Source organism: Amaranthus tricolor, chromosome 9 (genome assembly GCF_026212465.1).
Source record: "Amaranthus tricolor cultivar Red isolate AtriRed21 chromosome 9, ASM2621246v1, whole genome shotgun sequence".
Lineage (NCBI taxonomy): Eukaryota > Viridiplantae > Streptophyta > Magnoliopsida > Caryophyllales > Amaranthaceae > Amaranthus > Amaranthus tricolor.
Window position 1 is genome coordinate 10,835,281 of NC_080055.1, and position 14,878 is coordinate 10,850,158.

Consider the following 14,878-nt stretch of genomic DNA (forward strand, 5'->3'; position numbering starts at 1 on the left):
ATATATATACATATACATATATATATACATATACATATATATATACATATATATATATATATACACACACACACACAAACACACACACACACATACATATATATATATATATATATATATATATATATATATATATATATATATATATATATATATATATATATATATATATATATATATATATATATATATATATATATATATATATATATATATATATATATATATTTATATATATATATATTTATATATATTTATATATATATATATATTTAAAATGAGAAGAGTGAGAAGAATTTTTGTTTGATTTTTGTTTGGTTATTATATATACAAAAAAAGATACTATATTATAAATTAAGAACATTTTAAAAATTATTTCATAGTTATCTTTTTGTGTAACATAATTACTTTTATAATTATGAGTTTTTGGCTCAATCATGACCATAAATTTTTTTTATTTTAGTGAAAACAAGGTGTAGAATCCTTCTTACCCTTCTCACTTTCAATCTCTTCTCAATGGATCCCTCCCTTATATATATATATATATATATATATATAAACTAACGTTTGAATTAGTAAATATACTTCTATATACCATTGGTTATTTTTATACTCCTTATTATATTCAAACCTAATAATTGGTAATATTGTAGCATGTTATTTTGGGACCCAAATAAAGATTATAGTCAAACATCTGTTTAGCCGTTGAGAACTGGAGGGCGAAAGATATCGGGTCCCATTAAGATGTAATTAACATAGGCGAATATTAAATGCAACTTATTCTTCTTTAAGATTTCTTGCAACGACTTTATATACTATTATTTCAGATATAAAGAAAATAGTCTAAATAAATTAATTATATATTTAACATATTTGCTTTTAGTTACATCTCTTTGTCTACTTGACTAGGGACATAGTAGTTAGAGTCGTCTTATTCATGTTTTAGATGATTGATATTTTCTCGCTTACTTGTTGGTTTTTGTTTTTTGTTTTTTACATATCATTCTTTTACTTGTTTTACTATTTAATTATTTTTTAATTTATACATTTATTTATTTATTTTTAATTTATTAGTGTTGTTCAATATTGACTTGCGGTTTTAGCTTCACTCAGTCATTTTCGTAGCAGATATCTCTCTTTTTAAGGATTGTTCTCGAGCCGAGAGACTCTATGGCCGCATCCTCCTTTATGGGAATGTGTTGCTGCCTTCCTTCCCTTCCTAGACCCTGATCATAGTTCCTAAGAACGGGATACACTGAGTACGATGATGATGATACTCACTTTTAGTTATTTTATATTAAAGTATCACTTTACATTTTATAATTGACCCATTAGATATTGAATCACACACTGTAGTTGTTTAAAAAAATCATTTTGTACTTGTTTTACCGAAAGAAAATCTTCTACAAGAGGTCATGGTCAACAATCTAGTATCCCGCATAAAATCAGGGTTGAAGGAGAGGTCGTGGGCATACCACTCTCGTACCCTCTCGACAGGGAGAGTAGAAGGAATGCGCGAAATCAAGATAGAATGAGAGAAGATGCCATCACAACCACAACACAAACAAGTTTGACTAGGATTGAGGCAAAAGAAAAATAAAAACTAAATCGGTAACAGAGAACAAAAAAAGACTAACTTAAAGTAAAAAGGGTAAGTGGGAGGGAAAATAAGACACGGATACGACGCCTCTAACTACTTTGGCCCTCATCAAGTCCTTAGAGAAGTGCAGTTTGCACAAATCAATTTTCAACTGCTCCTCCCATGTTCTCTTAGGTCAACCTCAACTTCTCTTACATTCTACTATGAGTCTTTCCACCATTCTTACGGGTGTGTCAACAATCTTTATCTTCATATGTCCAAAATTCAAATCATTTCAACTTATTTTCACGTAACTTCTCCGATACAAAGGCAACCCTCACCTCTCTCTTGCCTCTTGATTCTAATCTTTTCCATCCTTGTAAGCCCATACATCCACTTCAATCATAATATGTTTTTTTGAATGAAGGATCTACAATAGAAAACCTCAATTCCTATACAGAAAATCCCATACATTATATACTTTTTTTATTTTAAAAATAAGTTATAGCATTCTCAAGTCCCAACTTACAAAAACAAGTTGACACTTCTCTACTTGGGAAAATATTGTTATTTGACATTCTTTTCGTTCATTAAATATGCATTATTTCAAATTTTATGATTTTTTTTTGTTTATCAATTTAGTACATAAAAATTTGTTTTGAAGACATTTTTTTCAGAAATTACTCCTAGTGGCAATGTCACATAACTTATATTTTATATACTTTGCTTCCACATTGTAGCATTTCTATGGAAATTTTGGTTTTAATATGTACACATCAGTTATAATTTTTTATATTTAAATTATCTGACGTCATTTTATAAAATAGTATTTATACATGATATAATATGATATAATTCCTTTCATTTTCCCCTCACATTTACTTTTTGCACAGTTAAAATAACTAAATTTCAATACTGCATATATGCATAATAAAAAACATATATTGAAGCGACTCTAACAATATCTCATGTGAATATATGATATTGTATTTTTTATAAATCTCTCAAAAACCTTAGCCAAATATTTATTACTTAAAATGTAATATTCTAAATGAGAAGGACATTATAGAACGGATCTTGAGTATGACATACAATTTATGTGAAACTCTATAAAATTGATAGATATATATTTAAGGAGTACTATGTTTTTATTATTCATTTTCCTATAATAGATATTTTAAAGATTCAAATTATGCGCAAAAATTAATTTATTAGATAAATATAAAGTTAGTGTAAAATATATGGGGACAACAATATATTTTAATAAAGTTTGTGGAAAATATGTGAGAACCATGAGCAATATAAAAATATTAAAATGAACTGAAGATAGTGGAAAATATTTGAAGATTATAAGCATAATTAAAATATTAAAAGAGGATGAACAAGGATAATTATATCCAAAATTTGTGATATAAATAGAAAAATTATCTATGAGAACAACAAATAAAACAAGCCATTCTGCTTTCTACTTATGCACATGAAGAGTGAGAGTTGGGAAACCCTTCCTAAAAGGTGTGCTCCTCTCTCATGTTGATGCACATTAAGGGGGTGGTTCTCTTATTTTGTGGTACTGATTTGTATTATTTTTATTTCTGAATTAATGAAAATTTTCATTTTCCAAAAGAAAATAAAACAAGCCAAAATAGCAAATGGAAACAATTTTATGAAATCGAGAGAGAGTAATAAGTTAACTTCCTATTTCGTGATTAGTATAGCTTAGTAGGTTAACTACATATGATAAGATGATTTTCACCTTTTAATTTTTAATCAAGGATATAACATAATTTTAGTTCAAATAATTCAGTCCAACATCACAAAATTCGAAGAACAGAATTAACATAATATGATAACTCAAACTCAAAACCTAATATAGGAGGATTACTATTTAACCACTTTCTATATCTCATATTAGTAGATAATAGTATAGAGTCGACCGAACAGCGTGCTAAATCAATTAATTGTTTGTTGTCTGTTATATGTTACACAATTTACTAGTGTTTTTAATCAATAACCTCAAACCCCAATCATAATCTAAACAAGTACAACCCAAATTTCATTATGTAGTGTTTGGGAATAAATATTTCATTTCAAATTATGGATTTCAATTATGAAATGAATGAAGAATTTGAGAATGACAAGGTCTGGGTAGTCATTCTCAAATTCTCAACTTTAACTACTTTAAAAATAATGGAGGAATTTGATTCAAATCCAAATTTGAAAATTTTTGATTTGTCAAACAATAAACTTAAGTCAATTCTAAATTTTCAAATGAAATCATCATTCCTAAACATGGCATAATATTTTTACAATAATAATGCATTACAAATATGTTACAAGATGAAATCTACACTATTTCCAATCCTTTGTTTATAGCCTTGAACTCTTCTTGAATCACCAAAGTAACAATGAAGATATGGTTGCGACAATCAATGTAGTCACTCGGAAACTTGATATAAGTAGAAGACATTCATACACTTTCCTATTGTGATATTTCTCCCACAAAAGTGCTTGGGATGATGCTGAAATTTACAATGAGATACAATCTACACAACAATATCCTAACACAAAGGAGATTGCAATAGCAAAGACAAGTATAACAATGGATTAATGACTTTGATGATATTGAGAGTTAATTACTCTCTCATTATTATCTCATGCAAGGAAGAACAATAATGAGAGAATTCTTTAAAGAGAAAAATCAGAAAATAATATGGATAATGGGGATAGAATGCCCCTTAGCATACTCCCGCTATTTATAGAGACGAGTACCAAACAATGCCTTCTTATGAAACAAGTATGTTTCATCAAACAAAGCATTTGAATCAAAAGAATGATTCACCAATGCTTATTAGTGAAACATAGTGAATGTTTCATCAGAAATAACTTCTAATCAGAAGTTAATGACCATTAGTGATGATTGAACTTAAACAACACTAACCAAATAAACGAAAAAAATCGCGAAAAATAACAAACAACAGACATGGTCACATGGATGAGTCGCCGCCCCAAGCGATGAGGCGTCGCCTAAAAGCCAACTCGGCTTTGGGTTCTGTCCCTAATTAAAGTTCAGCAATCATTAAGTGACGACTCATCGCTTGGGGACCAAAAAGTCGGCTATTTCCACTGATTTTCAATTTCCTGATTTCTTTATAAGACATATTTTGGACTTATAATATATTGTATAATATTGTTTCATTACTATACTTAGTACGTAATGTATATAAATAAAGGTCTATATATTCTAAATGTTCAACAAATATTCCATTATCTTTAATGTCACGTTAATTGTTGGATCAACTTTTATATTGTCCTGTATTAAAATAGTCTCTCCTTTGTTTGCATCTTAATTTTTCTGATGAGTTAACTGGGCATCTTTTCTGTCTTTGTACCTAAAGAAAATGACTTTTCCCAGCATAAGAAGGTGGGCAAAGCATGAAAGAAAAGGCAGCCACTACCACCTAGCCAGCCATTTCAATGTTACACAACGTCATCGTCCCTTTTACTAACGAGTAGTCCTCCTTAATTCTGTTCCTTAAAATTTGCCACATATCGTATGGATTATATTATTTTACTCGGTATCTCGCTAAAAAGTAGGATTTGTGGGTGCCTCATATTATATTAATTATTTTACTCAGTATCTCGCTAAACAGAAGGGTCTGTGGTGAAAGACAAACATGCGATTTCTATACCATTTCAAAAGAGGTGGTAGGAGGAATATGATCAAAAAAACCCCAAAAAAAGAGAGTGAGTCATGCATAGAAAATACAAGGTATTTGACTTATTTACTTTAAAAACTCACAAAAAATAATTAAAGAGACAAAATATAATAACGAACTAGTACTTATCAATTGTCACTTTTGACTTTTTTTTATGTTACTTTTTATCCATTTAAAATAACACCATTTAATTTAAATATATGAGATTTTTTAAATGAAATTATGCTATTTGAGAGAGAGTGCATAGAGGGTTTATTTAAGGGTAAATATTAATATTTTTTTTGTTAGGAATAAGATTGAAGAATTTCCCACAGACAAGAAACAAGGAATATAATTAATATAACAATAACTAAAAAGTGTACTTATTAATTAACATAAATATACATGTAAACAATTATTTTAACTGATATATTGATTTGTGAAATCGATCATAATCTTGTAAGATCAAGGCTTTGATCGAAATTTGTTGTTGCATTAAATAGCATAAAAATATTAAAATGTAAAAAGATAATAAAAATTAGTGGTACATGACGGATTCAACTAATTCATATTGATTATAATTTTAATACAATGTTAAACTAGTGTGATAGATATGGTGTTCTTTTTACATTATCTTCATTTAAATATTTTTTATATATATAGTTAGTCAAACAAAATGAATTCTAAATAAATCAAAATAATAAAATTTAGGTAAGAAGAACAAAATGGACAAGTGTACGTATTTTTCTTTGTCCTTTCTTTGGAAGGATACGGGTATGATATATTTTCTATCTTTCTTCCTCTTCGAATTTCGACTTATAAGGAATACCAAATTGATGACTATAACTATTACTTCTAAACAAAATGGACCATACACTAGTGGAAAAAACCTCATTTGCTGCGGTTTTTTGGCCATAATATGTTGCGGTTTTGGCCCCAAGCATTAGTAATAGCAGCAGATGGCCTATTGTAAATGTTGCGGTTTAATACCGCAGCAGAAAAGTGAACCATATGCTGCGGGCCTCCCTATGTAGCAAATCATGATGCGGAAATAAAAATAATTTGGGTTTTGAATACTTGATTTGTATTAAATAATAATGAGAGGTAGTACCTCTATTTATACAAGTAATAAGGACTAAAATAAAGAAACAAAATATTTTGGGTTTTGAATACTTGGTTTGTATTAAATAATAATGAGAGGTACTACCTTTGTTTTATACAAGTAATAAGGACTAAAATAAGGAAACAAAATATTACGAAATATTAAACTTTAGGAAACTAAATCACAATAATATAAAATATAAAATATAAAATATAATATTATACTAATATTTCATTTTCTTACACTCCCCCTCAAGTTTGGTCTTGAGATCACCGAGACCGAACTTGCCAACAATATTCTTCAACGCTTTAGTGCCAATTGCCTTGAATAGAAAATCCGCTAGTCGATCTTTTGATTTTACAAATGAAATTTTGATAATCTCTTCTGCGAATTTTTCATAATTGATTTTCAACTTTTCGGATTGAGACAAAAGGTCATGAAATAAAACGGGTTGGTTTATTTTATTATTTGGGTCAAAGACTTGGACTTTGGGTTTGTGGGTTTTATAAGAAGGGATATTTAGTAAGATTTGGGAGGGAAATTTGAGGCGTGGGTCATGAATGAGTAATTTGGGTAGGTTTTCTTTTTGAATTTTTGGTTTTTGTCTTTTGTGTACAAAAGCAAGTATGTGAAAGATTTTCTTAGGGATTAAACGCGTGAATTCAAACACATCAAGTAAATAAGAAGAGGAAAATACTAGAGAAAAATAGAACGAACAAGAACGCACAATAAAAAATACAAGAACAAGCAGGATCACATATATTAATACTCATTCTGTCCTTTGAATTTGCTACACAATATAAAAAATTTACTCTTCGATTTGTGCTATGTAGTTATTAGCTAGTTAACTATATATGTTTGTTTAGTTATTAGCTAGTTAGGTGTGCTAGGAATATGTTAAGATGCTAGCTACTTAGAACATCTCCTATGAGATGTCCAAGTGAGATGCTCCAATATCATCTTTTGGTAAGGCACATTATATTTTTAAAGAAAATTGTTATTATTGTGGATGATCTTAGTCGTGTTGCAATTAGTTTGTAATAGGTACATAACTACATGTGAAATACAAACTACAAACACTTATCTCAAGTCATAGTCCAATTTAACATAAAATAAACCAAATGCATGATTAAAAATCTCCAAATAAAACATTACAATCAACCTTCATCAAGGACCCACACCCATATTTTTACCTTCGTTTCATGGCTCTAAAATTTTAAATCCCTAATCAAGTTAAATTTTCTCTAATGAAGTTATAAGGGAACAACTCTAGACTTAAAATTCTTCAGAGTTAATCAACAAATGAGATTATTGCAAAAAATTGATGAATCATAGAAAGTATTCTCTGTTGAACATTTAGAATATATAAACTTAGATTTATATATACTACATATTTAATATAGTAGTGGGACTAAAATAAATATATTATAAGTCCAAATTAATGCCTCAAAGTAATAACGCAAAGGCATAAAATACAGGAAAACGACGACTCGTTGTGGGCTAGACGACGAGTCGTCGCCTGGTTGCTGAATTAACATTTTTGGGCAGAATGTAAAGCTGACTCGGCTTTACAGGAAACGCAGACTCAACGTTTGGGTGACGACTCGTCGCCAAGCCACTGTCCTGTTTTCGCATTTTTTATTCGTTTTAACCGGTTTTGTTTGTTAGTGTTGTTTTGATTAAAACACTACTAATGATGAATTAACTTTTGGTTGGAAGTTAATTGCAATTGCTTTGTTTTGATGAATCATTACTTTGATTCATAAGCCTTGCATAGTGAAACACTTTTGTTTCAAAAGGAGGTGTTGTTTGATGCATTGCTCTATATATAGGGGATGGATGCCAAGGGACATTTTATCCTATCTCCATATCAGTTTTGATTTCTATCTTAAAAATACTTTTATTCTTGTTCTTCCTTTCATGAGATAATATTGAAGGAGTAATTGACTCTTAATATTCTCAAAATTTTTAATTCACCACAATACTTGTATATACTATTGTAGTCTCCTTGTGCTAGGATTTTGTTGTGTAGATTGTATCTTATTGTGAATTTGATCTATCATCTCAAGCACCTTTGTGGGAAAAATATCAAGTTTCCAAACGACTTTTTTTATTGTCGCAATCATATCTTTATCGTCCCCTTGGTGATTCAACAAGAGTTCAAAACCATATACAAAGAATTACAAATAGATTATTTATCTTGTAACACATATTTATTGTAATGCCCTGAATTTTTCTCTGTGGCATAATTTCCATTTTATTCATCTTTCTAGTTACTTTTCTTTAAGTCTAGTTTTTAATTTAAAATAATTTATTATGATATTATTTGTGGATTATTATAACTATCTCTTTTATGCTTTATAATGTGATTTAAAAGGAGCGTAAGTTATTATTATTATTATTATTATTATTATTATTATTATTATTATTATTATTATTATTATTATTATTATTATTATTATTGTTGTTGTTGTTGTTGTCGTCGTGTTAATATATTATTTTCATTAAATTTATGTACTACTATTATATGTCCTAGGTTATTTATTTTTGGACCAACTTGTGGTAACAAGTTTTAAATTAGGATGACTAAATATATTTTTTTTTTAGTACACTATTATCATGATAAGCTTTTAAAATTAGTGTTTAATTAGGTTAATTGATTCTAATTTATGCTTAATTAATTGGTACATTCTAGAATGGAATGAATGCATGAACATCCTTCAAATCTTTTCATTTTCTTTTCTTCAAGTTGATTGAACTTCCTAATGCTCATAAATTCTCAACCATTATGAAGAGTCTTTTGGGATGGTTTTTCCCCTCCTATAAATACTAGCCTATTGTTATGGAAATTTTCATTCATTCATAAACTAGCTCATAAACTTTCTTTCTCTCATTCTTTTCTCTCAAAATAAAAAAAAAAGAATACTTGCTTTATTTTTCTTCAAGTGTCAAAATATTATCATATTTTTGGGTAACTTTTGAAGACTTATTTTGAATTATTCAAGCTTACTTCAAGGAATTTATTTTGCAAATTATTTGGGAGATTTTCTTGGAGTTTTCTTTAATCTTCTAAAGATTATTACTTTCCTCCATTATCCAGGTAACTAGATTTTTCTTCACTTAGTTTCTTAATTAAACATAGAAGTCTTGTTTAGAATTAATTAAAATTTAAATTGATTAATTCGGTTTTATATAGTAAATTTTGCTTTAATTATTTTCGTGCATATATTATTGTTATTTTAATCTTCTATGATGTGTTATAACATAGATTAAATTAGGATTGGTTAAAATTTATTTTCGTGATTTGAATAATTTTATTTTAAATTATTATGAAAATCTGGAAAATCTACACTTTTTATTAATAGTAATTTGGCTGTAATTTATTGATTTTAATTTATTTTCACATTATTTTAACACTAAAATATGTTACAATCAGTAGGTAATAGTGTAAATTGATTTTGATGAATTTGGATTTAATTTTACAAAATTATTATTTAATGATGGCTTAAACTACTTAATTTGAATTTTGTGAATTAATTAAGGTTAAGAGGAATTAAAACCTGATTTAATTTATTAATTTATTATTTTTGGTCATGTACCTAATTGCTTGGTTATGTGTTAATTTCATGTACTACTTATTTATTTAATTAGATAGTTTATGACCATTTGTTGTTAAAGTCATGTAAATAGAGAACTTGACTTTGGCATTGACTTCGACCTTGACCATTTACTTTTGTTGACTATTATAATGGCTATGTGATTTTATTTTGATGGTTTATAAAACTGTTTTGTTGCTTGTCGACAAGTTTATACTTAAGAATAAAATAACATTGTCTGTAGTATATTCTTGCCAAGAGTTGTAGTAAGGTGTATTCTTGATTAAGTTCGAATTATCCTTATTCCAAACTCAGACATTACAACTTAAACTGTATGATTTTGATCTTGATTGGTTTTGAACTACTCCTTTGGAGTTTTGGTATTTTGGAAATGGTCATTGTGGCCTTTGGGTTCTTAAGGGTAAATCCATAGTGGTTCCTTATGAACATTTGATTTGGTTTTGGAATTTGACTTTTGGGTTCTTAAGGGTAAATCCATAGTGGTTCCTTATGAACATTGGTTTTGTTGTTATTTGGAAATCGTTGGGTAAGTCCATAGTGGTTCCTTCGATTGGACAGCACATCTATAGTAGATTGGTTTTAGATTTAGTTGTCGTTCTCGTTATGCTGGATCTTCGGAAAACGAGAGAGATTGGCCATTCTTAGACAGGGTTATATCATTGTGGTTGACCCGAGGTTCGCCCTGACTTTATCTAGGCTTAATGGGCCGCGAATTTGTGCACTGCGTCTGTTCCAAGTACGACTTGAAAATATTGTTAACTTGGTTTTTGTTAAATTGTTTTGGAAAAATTATCCTTGGTTTTAATTGATTTGGTTATCCTACTTTGGTATTAATTGAATTGATCAACATTATTTGACTCTATCGGTTTGGCTTGTATGGTTGGATCGTTGTTAATTGATTTGCATTTTAATTAAGCCTCACATTAGTTCTTTGTTTAAATTTGAACCTTGGTGTTAAGGACAGTCTAGTTACTGGCCACTAAGTGGTAATTTGCTGTTTAGTTGTTGCAGGTGATGATTGAATTCACTCGGAGCAACTGGGGAATAAGACTGAGAGAGTGTAGGGTTACCTAGAACATTAAGTTGAAGTTTAGATGTTTTATCTTTTTATTTATGGGAGTGTTTTACTCTCTGGATTATTATGTAATGAATTTTGATTTAGTTTATTCGAAGTTATAAAATAGTGACCCAACTTAGTGTATTGTTTCCGCCAATACATTCTATATTAAGACGGGTCATTACAGTTGGTATCAGAGCTGAACGATTCCGAGGCTTGCTTGAGTAAGTTACTTGGAATCGAAGCAATTGACTTGACCATAGAGAGAGGATTACTTGGGTAGTAAGAAATGGGAATTGCTTTTAGAAAAGCAAGGAAGTATGTAAGACTACATATAAATTTCTGTTTTTGTAGGATTCCTCCTAGAAGATGAACCTCTGCTTAATGATACTGGTGCTACTACTTCTTTCATCTCTTCTTTCTTTATTGAAAAAGCCAAGTTGAACTCTTCTATGTCTGTTAAATCTGTGATCTCCCTTCCTAATGGGGAGAAAATTTCTTGTCATCGCGCTTTTCGAAGCGTTCCTGTTATCATTAACGAGGTAGAATTGACTGCAAATCTTAAAGAGTTCCCCATGGACGAATTCGATGTGATATTCGGCATGGATTGGTTGAAGGAATACCGAGCTGTATTCCATTGTAGGGATGAGAAGGTGGTATTGAGAAACCATAAAGGGGAGAGAGTTTCTTATTCTAACACCAAAGCAAAGCCTGGTGTGAAGATCATCTCTGCTATAAAGATGATGAAAATACAAAGGAAAGGGAATGAAGTTTTCTTGTGCAAAGTGACTGAAGTCTCCGAAGGCGTTAAGCTTGAAGACATTCCCATTGTCAGAAACTATCCAGATGTATTTCCCGAAGAATTACCTGGAATCCCTCCCGAAAGAGATGTAGAATTTGGGATTGATTTGATTCCAGGTACCGCTCCTATTTCTAAACCCCCCTATAGAATGGCACCCTCAGAAATGCAAGAGTTAAAGACTCAGTTGCAAGAGCTTATCGATAAGGGTTTTATAAGGCCCAGTGCTTCTCCTTGGGGTGCTCCAGTTCTATTTGTGAAGAAGAAAGATGGTAGTATGCGGCTGTGTATTGACTACCGTGAACTGAACAAGGTAACTATCAAAAATAGATATCCCTTGCCAAGAATTGACGATCTTTTTGATCAATTAAAGGGCGCGGGTGTCTTTTCTAAAATTGACCTTAGGTCTGGTTACCATCAGATCCCTGTGAGGGAAGATGATATTCAAAAGACGGCTTTCCGGACTAGATATGGGCATTATGAATTTGTCGTCATGCCCTTCGGTCTTACGAATGCCCCTGCTGTGTTTATGGACCAGATGAATAGGTCCTTTCACGAGTTGTTGGATGAATGTGTAGTTGTCTTCATTGACGACATCTTGGTATTCTCGAAGGATGAAGAAGAGCATGTTAAACATCTAGAAATGGTGTTAAACATTCTCAGGAAGCAGAAATGGTTTGCCAAGTTCTCAAAATGTGAATTCTGGCTTAAGAAAGTGGCATTTCTAGGCCATGTTATTAGCAAGGAAGGTGTGAAGGTTGATCCAACGAAGATTAAAGCTATTATAGAATGGGCAAGTCCCTCTAGTGTAACTGAAGTTCGGAGTTTTCTAGGACTTGCAGGCTATTATCGAAGGTTTGTGCATAACTTCTCTATTATTGCTCAACCTTTGACAAAATTGATGAAGAAAGACTGCAAGTTTAGATGGTCCGAAGAGTGCGAAAAGGCTTTTCAGTTATTGAAAGAAAAGCTCACATCTGCTCCTGTCTTAGTCTTGCCGATAGAAGGAGAGGAGTATGAGGTGTTCAGTGATGCCTCGAAGAGTGGACTAGGGTGTGTGTTGATGCAACGGGGTAAGGTTATTGCCTATGCTTCAAGGCAATTAAAAGTTCATGAGAAGAATTACCCTACGCATGATCTTGAATTGGCTGCAGTGGTGTTTGCATTAAAGATTTGGCGACACTATTTATATGGTGTTTCGTGCAAGATTTACACTGATCATAAAAGCCTCAAGTATATTTTCACTCAGAAAGAATTGAATATGCGTCAGAGGCGCTGGCTCGAGCTTGTCAAGGATTATGAATTGACCTTGGAGTATAAGGAAGGAAAGGCTAATAGGGTTGCTGATGCCCTGAGTCGAAAGCCTGGACCCTTGCTGAATTTTATGAAGGTTCTCTCTAAGGACTTATGTGAGGAATTCCGCAAGATGGAAATTGAAGTGGTATCATTGGGTGGGGTTAAAGCTCGCTTAAGCGCTATGAGTTCTGAGCCTGCTCTTTATGCTGAGTTAAGAGAGAAGCAACAGAATGATCCTAAGCTTCGGAAGATTCGGGCTGCAAAGGCTCAAGGACGAGCTGGGAGTTTTGATATTGCAGAGGATGGGAGTATGAAGTTCAAAGGGCGATGGTGTGTGCCTAATGATCCGATTTTGAAGAACGAAATCATGAGTGAAGCTCATAACACTCCTTATTCAGTACATCCTGGAGGTTCGAAGATGTATAAGGACCTCAAGCTAAGCTTTTGGTGGCCTTGTATGAAAAAAGAGGTTGCTGAATTTGTTGCCAAGTGTTTGGTGTGTCAGAAGGTGAAGATTGAGCATCAAAGGCCAGGTGGTTTGTTACAACCCCTTCCTATTCCAGCATGGAAGTTTGACTCCGTTTCCATGGATTTTGTGATGGGGCTTCCTAATGCCGCTGGTGGCTTGAATGCAGTGTGGGTAATAGTTGATCGCTTGACCAAGGTTGCCAGATTTATTCCTATGAAGAAGACTTGGTCAATGGAACAAATGGCGGAGGCTTATTCAAATGAAATCATAAGGTTGCATGGTGTACCTAGGGAAATTGTGTCCGATCGTGATCCCAGGTTCTTATCTCATTTCTGGTCCTCGTTACAAAAGGCTTTTGGTACTAAGTTGAAGTTGAGTACCGCTTTCCACGCTGCAACTGATGGGCAAACGGAGAGAACAATCCAGACTTTGGAAGACATGCTCCGTGCTTGTGCCCTGGAATTCCAAGGCTCGTGGGTGAAGTCTTTAAGCTTGGTAGAGTTCTCTTACAACAACAGCTATCATGCGAGCATCCAAATGGCTCCCTACGAGGCTCTTTATGGTAGGAAATGTCGTAGTCCTACTTTCTGGAGCGACATAAGTGATTCGTTGGTGTTGGGACCCGATCTTATCCAATCTACTATAGATAAGGTCAAAGTTATTCAAGCAAAGATGAAGGCTGCCCAGGATCGACAAAAGTCTTATGCCGATTTGAGTAGGAGACCTATTACTTATGATGTTGGGGATAAGGTGCTTTTGAAGGTGTCCCCAATGAAGGGAGTAATGAGATTTGGTGTGAAGGGCAAGCTCAGCCCTAAGTATGTGGGTCCTTATGAGGTACTTGAGAGGATTGGTGAAGTGGCTTATAAGTTGGCTTTGCCAGTCGAGCTATCTAAGGTTCACAATGTGTTCCATGTCTCTCAGTTACGGCGTTATCGAAGTGACCCTTCGCATGTTATAGCCGTAGAGTCGGTAGAGGTCAACCCTAATTTGACTTTCGAGGAGAAGCCAGTCAAAATCCTTGATCGTCAGGTACGTTCTCTGAGGAGAAAGGAAGTGCCATTAGTGAAAGTTTTGTGGCGTAGTCAAAAGTATGAACAAGCCACCTGGGAAACTGAGGAGTCAATGCGACTTAAGTATCCCGAGTTGTTTGTAGCCGAACAAAGGTAATTATTTCGTCCTTGTTTCGTTATCTTTCTTTTTGTAAGTTTCGAGGACGAAACTTTTTATAAGTGGGTAGGATTGTAATGCCCCGAATTTTTCT